Below are 8,643 nucleotides of genomic sequence, written 5' to 3'. Positions count from 1 at the left end.
TTCTGTTTTTAAAATAAATCCTTTTTTTGGTTTCGTTCAATTTTTTTTACAAAATGTCTTAATTTCCTATATATCTTCCATTGAAATACATGATTTGAATTGATTGCTTCTGCCTTAGCTTTATTTCTTTGAGCCATATATTGTCTGAGTTCTTGGTCCAACCATGGAGATGTAACATTTCTTACAGTTCTCTTTTTTACAGGAGCATGTTTATCAATAATTGGCATTAACAAGTTATTGAGAGCCAATGCAGTGTTTGGATCATCTTCCTGTAGGACTGTTGACCAGTCAATTTCCTTTACCTCATCATAATAATTGTTTTCATTAAAATATCTAAACATCCTCTTTTGAATAATTTTCTGACCTGATTTTGGAACTTTAGTCTTCCTTCCAATTGCAACTATATTATGATCGGTACAACCTACAGGAATTGATACTGCTTTCGAGCACAGCTCAGCCACATTTGTAAAGATTAAGTCAATACAAGTTGATGTTTTTGAACCATCTGCTTTGGAGCATATTCTTGTTGGTTTTGTAACAACTTGTGTCAGATTACAGGTATCTGCACATGAAAGCAATTTACCTCTGAGTGCACAGGACTTTATATCCCAGTTAATATTTATGTCTCCCAGAAAAAAAATCTCATTATCTAAATCACACACCTTGTCCAACATCTCACACATTTGATCAAGGTACATTACTGTTGCATCTGGTGGCCTATAACAACACCCAATAAGTATTGGTCGTAAATGAGGTAGTTGAACTTGTAACCAGATTACTTCCACTCCCAAAACAGTTAAATCATCCCTGACTCTTACTGGTATATGGTCTTGAACATAAATTGCGACTCCTCCACCATTTTCATTCCTATCTTTCCTATAGATATTGTACCCTTCTATCTTTACTAAATAACCATAGAAGGGGTGTGAGGGATTAGCCAGCATGGAGTCCAGTTTGACCCCGATCCTCCTCTCCGCGACTGACTGCAGGCTCTCCATTCGAAGGCCAACAACAGAGCTGGCCTTTTTTATGATTTTATTGAGCCTGTTGAGCTCACCGGCCTTGATGCCCCCCCCCCCCCCCCCCCCAGCATACCACAGCATAAAACAGAACGCTGGCCACAACAGACTGATAGAACATCACAAGTAGCTTGCTACATACTCCAAAGGACTTGAGCCTTCTCAGGAGGTACAGTCTGCTCTGACCCTTTTTGTACACAGCCTCTGTATTGACTCTCCAGTCGAGGTCTTTGTTCAGGTGTACACCCAGGAACTTGTAGAAGTCCACAATCTCCACCTCCTCCCCCTGGATAGTGATGGGTGCTGGGGTCCTCCTCTTGCTCCGCCTGGCGTCGAACAGCAGCTCTTTGGTTTTCCTGATGTTCAGCAGTAGGTGGTTCCGTTCAGCCCAGCCAATGAAGTTCTCCACCACGCTTCTGTACTCCTCATCATTGTCCTCAGTGATGCAGCCCACAATGGAGGAATCATCAGAGAACTTCTGAAGATGGCAAGTATCGGAGTTGAAGCAGAAGTCGGAGGTGTAAATGGTGAACAGGAAAGGTGATAGGACGGTTCCTTGGGGAACTCCAGTGCTTCCCATCAACACTTCGGACTGGCAGCCCTGTAGCCGCACATACTGTGGTCTCATGGTGAGATAGTTAGAAATCCATTCCACCAGGTCGTGGTCCACATGCATGGAAGCAAGCTTCTCCGCAAGCAGGGGGGGCCGGATGGTGTTGAACGCACTGGAGAAGTTGAAGAACATGATCCTCACCGTGCTCCCCTTCTTCTCCAGATGTGCGTAGGCCCTCTGCAGCATGTAGATGATGGCATCCTCCACACCAACTTTGGCCCGGTAGGCGAACTGTAGAGGGTCCAGGGACTCACTCACCACAGGCCGTAGGTGCTGCAGAACCAGTCTCTCCAGGGTTTTCATGATGTGTGAAGTCAGTACCACTGGCCTGTAGTCGTTCAGAGTACTGGGATGCGCTCCTTTCGGCACTGGAATGATGCAGGATGTCTTCCACCTCTTCGGCACCATCCTCAGTCTCAACGAGAGGTTGAAAAGATGCTCGAACACCGCTGAGAGCTGGTCTGCACACATCCTCAGCACCCTTGGACTTATGCCATCGGGCCCTGCCGACTTGCCCTGATGTAGCCTCTTCAGTTCATGCTTCACCTGTTCAGCGGTCACCGTCAGTCCCACCAGGTGGGATAGAGGTGGTGGAGGAGAAGGGGGGGAGGAGGTCACGGGAGGGGGAGGGGGGGGAAGTGGCAACGTGACTTGTGCTGGGATATGAGCCGGAGGGCTATGGGGAAGGTTATCCTGGGAGCCGCTGATATCAAACCTATTGAAAAACAGGTTGAATTCATTGGCTTTATCCTGGTTGCCCTCCACTGACCGGCTGGTGGACTGCTTGTGGCCAGACATGTTCTTCAGCCCCTTCCACACCTCCCTCACATTATTTCGTGCCAAATTCTCCTCAACCTTCCTCCTGTAGGTGTCTTTTGCCTCTCTGATCCTCCTCTTCAACTCTGCTTGCACCCGCTTCAGTCCCGCCCTGTCACCAGCCTTAAAGGCTCTCTTCTTTTGGTTGAGAAGGTCCTTTAGGTCTCCAGTGACCCAGGGCTTGTTATTGGAAAAGCAGCGTACCGTTTTGGTGGGTATGACATCATCCACACAGAATTGAATGTAATCCGTAATACAGTCTGTTAGTCCATCAATGTCCTCCCCATATGAGTCATAGAACATACGTGGCCTTGTAGCATCCTCTCAGCACCTCATTTGCCTCAGGTGACCACTTTCTCACTGTCATAGTGGTCACTGGCAGTTGTTTGACCATGGGCGTGTATAGGGATGTGAGGTGAACAAGGTTGTGGTCAGATCCACCCAACTTGGGCAGTGCTGTGCATTTATATGCACCCTTGACGTTTGCATATAGGAGATCCAGTGTCCTGTCCTCCCTCGTAGTACAGCTCACAAACTGATAGAAAGTGGGCAGGGACCTGGAGAGTGACGCGTGGTTGAAGTCACCTGACACTGCCATGAATGCACTGGGATGTTTTGTCTGAGATCTTGCTATCGCAGAGTGTATGACGTCACACGCTGTTTCAGCGTTCGCAGAGGGCGGAATGTAAACAACGAACACGAGGACGTGTGAGTATTCACGGGGCAAGTAATAAGGACGCATACTAACAACCATCAGTTCAATGTCAGGCTGCCAGATACGCTCCTTTACCGTGATGTGCCCAGGATTACACCACTTGTTGTTGATCATCACCGCAAGTCCGCCGCCTACCCTCTTACGGCACAACTTTGTGTCCCGGTCGGATCGAACAGTCACGAATCCATTTAATGACACCACGGAGTCCGGTACATCACTATGCAGCCATGTCTCTGTGAAGATCATCAAGCTACACTCCCAATACTCCCAGTGTGACTTCGCCAACTCAGCCAACTCTTCCATCCTATGTGGCGCTTTGAGTGATCTCACGTTCCCCATGACTTTCGTCTGTTTGTTCGCCGTCTCACGCCCGCTCTGCAGCCCCGAAATCTTCGCATGAGTTCGGCTGGTAAGTCCAACTTCTTCCGTTGGTAGTTCATGTGCGGTTTCCTCAGGGCTACCAGCTGTCGCCTTGTGTATACAGTCCTCCTTATTTTGGTCATAATGTGTCACTATGTCCACAGACACTATGTCCCTGCGACATACTAGCGTCATGTCCAGGGGTGTACTTGTACATCAAGCTGCCTCACGCTACAGAAACAGGAGATAGGCTCCTGCCCTATGGGCCTCATGGCTTGGCAAGGCTACTTACTTACTTACTTTATGTCCACAGACAGACAGGTTACAAGCTAAAACTATACTGCTATAACACCAAGCTAAAAAAAAAAAATACGGCCGTTGTGCTTTCAGGGCCAGCACTACACCTGCTGCTTTGCGGAAATTAACCATTCTACACACACTCGTACAGCAGTGTTTGAGAGGGCTCAATCACACGGCCACGAGTGGTCCTCACGTTGGTCGTCTGAATCTGGGCCCTGGTTGATTGTAGTCCATATCGGGCTTAATTATTTCTATTCCTCCTGTATTATATCGTATTCGTCATTGTCTTGGCTTGTGTAGGTATATGTGTGTATATATTTGTGCTGTATTATATACTATACATATATTTGTATTCTCCATAGTAATTTGGATTCGACTGGGCCCTAGGCCAACCATAGGATGGAGAGAATACTGTAATTTTATTATCCTGTACCTTCCACTGTGAAGTGCTCATATATGTATCCTCCTTGCAGGACCGGTGCCGGGGACAGCTACGCTGGAGCAGTGGACAGCCGTCCAGTGGTGGTGGTAAAGCCCTTTTTCTCTTGAGTTTACTATTGTTTTGTGGTTTATTTTGAGTTGGTGTGTTGTGTTGCATATTACCACCACCCTGGATAGGTGAGCCTGCCCAGCTCCCCTCATTCCCCCGGTACTGGCTTGTAGTGGTGCGTTATCAATATGCTGCTCCGGGTGTGCTCCGGGTGTCCAGTATTGTATCTTAGTAAATATCTCCTGGGGCGCAATTCCCCAGGTGGCGCAGTTGGCTACATTAAACAATACCACCCTACCACACTAGCATGGTTATTATGTTGCGTGCATGAGAGCAGGGACAATACATCATGAATGATTACATTTACTTCATGCAGAGATAGTTATTCCGTGTCCCACTAGTCTGCTTTATACTGCTTTTACCCTATAAGCTATATTTTTGTATTCTACCGGCAGTTAGCCTCGGTGACCGGCAGTGTTGTCGTGCCTAAACTAGAAAAGGCTTGCAAGCTAGAACCAATTTAGATAGGCAGCCCGGCAGCTAGTTAAACCCGCCCGGCAGCTAGTTATTTGTTTTTGTAGTGCAAACGCAGGTTACCTGTCACAAATTGTTACTACATTTGCGCCTAACTTCTCGCTAATGTTTTACAAGAAATTTTCACCATGGACACTTTTGTCGCAGAGATGCTGACTGCATGGCAACTTCATCATTTAATTGAGACATGTAAAGGTAATTACATTTTTATTGAGGCAATGTTGTAGGCTACTATAATTTATATAAGAAGGCACTAGCCTATCCAGTTTGATACTAAATTGTCTTTATTTTCACTAGGTAATTAACCACAAAACCCTATGGAGTTCGTATACTGGACGTGAGTTAACTCTGTAGGCCTACTTGGAGACTTAAAAATCCACACCATTTGTTGCTAAAAAACAAAATAGCAGATCTACGAGCTCACAACAGATTGCATTGTGAGCTTGTAGATTGGCTATTTCTGGCTGCTAATCTAGTGGAAAGGCTTGACATCACTTCCCGAGCCTATGGAATGGAAATCCATGCAGACAAAACCAAAATGATGACCAACAACAACAGTGGCATCCGCTCAGACATCCAAGTCAACGGACAGGCACTGGACACGGTGTCCAGCTTCAAATACCTTGGAGCAATCGTGTCCGATGAAGGATCCAAACGGGAAGTCCTTGCCAGAATTGCACAAACAACTGCTGCCCTGGCAAAACTCAAGCCCATATGGAAAGACAAAAACATCAGTCTGGCATCAAAGGTGAGACTACTGCGTTCAAAAGATCAGCCAAGCCATCGGCCCACATGATGACCTTCTGACCACTGTCATAAAGCGTAAACTGAGGTGGTATGGTCACATCACCAGATCCTCAGGCCTTGCAAAGACCATCCTGCAAGGCACCGTACGAGGTGGCAGGAGAAGAGGGAGACAAAATAAAAGATGGGAAGATAACATCGGAGAATGGACACACTTGAAACTCAGCGAGGCAATGAGAGCTGCCGAGGACAGAGAGGGATGGAGAGAGCTGGTCAACAGAACGTCTGTGGTGCCCCAACGACCCTCCGGGGTTACGGGATAGGTGAGGTGAGGTGTGGGCATTCCATGACTTCTGCTTCAACATTTTGGCAGTGCTATGAAAATGTGACTAAATTTGATCGAGAGACTGCCATTGGATTTTTTTTAATTTTCGTTTTTTCATATCATTTGAAAGCAGGGAATCTTAGCTTCAAATTGACATATTGGTTGTTCAGTTTGACCCACCAGTTTTGGAGATATGGCTTATAGAGTAATGTCTTGCAGAAAACAGCAAGTTGAGAAAACAGGCTTGAAAGGTTCACTTCTGTGGTCTCTAACATTACACCTAGCTACATGTTTAAGCATTTATTTCATATTTACATGTCGATTTCAGCTCTGACACTTATTTCAGACATGCTCTAGTATGTGAAGTCTGCCTGTGCTATTAACTCATTTAAAAAAAAAAAAAAAAAAAAAGTTTTTCTCCTCTGGTGAAAAGCTGGATTTTGCGCGATGGCAGTCTCTCAGTCAAATGTGGTCACAAATGGTTGCAGGCGTACTTTTGGGTTTGTGAGGTCTTTCAGAAGACACCTTTTGAAAGAGAATCCTGTTCCAGGCCAGCATCATGGCACTGAACAGCATTCCAGGGGAGCCTCAAGAGCATCTGTAGAGAGCACATCTGTTCCCATGAATGTAGAAATGCATAATACAGAAAACTCTGATCCTGAAGAGGCTTTTGTGAAACATGAACAGGATGATTACTGGGATGACTTTGAACCAGAAACCATAAGAGATAGAATAGCTGTGTTTTTGGCAACCCTTAAGGCTAAATCAGCACAGACCTACAGTACAGTCCGTTTTGTTGTGCAACATACATCCAGCTTGGTTTCGGACATTGTCGGTTCACTAAAGAGAAAGACTTTGTATCATAAGGATAATGCTGCGGTACAAGAGCTTGCCCATGATTTTGAGGTAACAGCTAGTCCATTTGAAGGGTTTGCATCTGAATTCAAACAGATGCAGTATTTTGTGAAGTCAGGCAACTTCATTGAGCCGGTAGAGGAGATGTTCCCTGGAGGCTCCTTTGTGCAGAGAAGGTGCTTGAGATCCCTGGCATTTTGGATGCCATCTTTGCCTGGCTGCAAGAGAAGATGGAGTCCTTTCAGACTTCTATGATGGGGAATACTGTAAGCAGCATCCTCTCTTCTCCAGCAAAGTGTCTGTTCCACTTGTGTCTGTGAAATGGTCAACACACCGGGGTCAAAGGTTGGCGTTCACAAGTTGGGGTTAATGTACTTGATGATCAAGAGTTTGCCCCCAGAGTTTTTATCAAAACTCTCATCACACTTTCTGGTGGCAGTTTACAAAGTGGATGATACCAAATCCTATCAAGTTAATGAATTGCATTTTTTTTTTTTTTTAATGCTGTTCTGTTCCCAGTCATAGAGTAACTGAAAGATCTTGATGTCAATGGGATCTCTGTCAACACACCTCACTTTAAGGGTGAAATCAGATTTGCAGTTGCCCAGTTGTGTGGGGACAATCTTGGTTTTGACGAAGGAGGAGACCCGCACACCACCACTTGCTGGTTCAAGAACTTTATTTTAAAGAGTCATAGCAACGTTTCGGCCTTCTTCAGGCATAGTTTGAGAATAGGCTGACATTCATTAAATACACAACAGTGCCCAGGTGGTGGCGTAACCGTCTGGGCACCCGACTGGTAATCCAGTCGCAGTGTGCCGCGGGTTCGACTCCAGAGCCCGACACGGCCTTTACTGCATGTCTTCCCCCATCTCTCTCCCGTTTCCTGTCAGCCTACTGTCTGTCCCTTCAAAAACCAATAAAAGGCGTAAGCCGCAAAAAAATATCTTTAAAAAAAAAAAAATACACAACAGTAGGTTTAGACAACCAATCAAATTGTATATAGTAATCATTCATCAGATAGCAGCTGTGAAGAACCCAGTCATGTGACTTAAAGGTGCAGTACTTCTGTAGAACATTCCTAGTATATTATTGAAAGTCACCAATTACAACAATACAGGGAATAATATATAAGTCATGCCATAATACATAAGGAAATCAACATACAATTAAATAAGTAAATAAATGTCAAAAAGGTCCATACTCAAACAAGAGTGGACATAAAGGATAAAAAAGAAAACACATGGTGCTTTTAGTATCCCACTGGACGAGATTCAAATCAATAATATAATTAATACATTTTATGGATTACAGCATAACATTTAATAATAGCTCATCATTCAGCCCTTTCGGGTAGAGGGTTTGCAATGTGTGTATCCAGTAAGCCTCGCGTTGTTTGAGAAGGACATCTGGTTACCACTAGGGTTGGGATTCGTTAGGATTTTAACGGTTCCGGATCCTTCCCGGATCCCTCTTAACGGTTCCGGTTCCTAACGGTTCCCTTAACGGATCCTAATATATCTTTTTCCCCCCTTTTTTCTGACATACATTATACTTATATTATAGAAGTGCATAATAAACACAAATTCAATAATACAAAGCCACTTTATTGCACAGAAAAAAACAATTGCACTTCACAATTATGAGGTAGGCAGGCAGCACTACTGCACTAGTGGCATATCTTTCAAGTAACACTATTTTTTAAATAGTTTGTGTCTCACAGACACAGTATCCTCTTGTTGAAATGAACATACTGTAATGAACATACAGTTACAAATACAATTATGAGGTAGGCAATACTGCTACAGTTTGTGTCTCAGACACAGTATCCTCTAATCCTCTTGTGAACATCATATGATTTAGAATGGATTC

The sequence above is a fragment of the Electrona antarctica genome (assembly GCF_951216825.1).
Source record: "Electrona antarctica genome assembly, chromosome: 16".
Taxonomy (NCBI): Eukaryota; Metazoa; Chordata; class Actinopteri; order Myctophiformes; family Myctophidae; genus Electrona; species Electrona antarctica.
Note: the sequence above shows the minus strand (reverse complement) of the source record.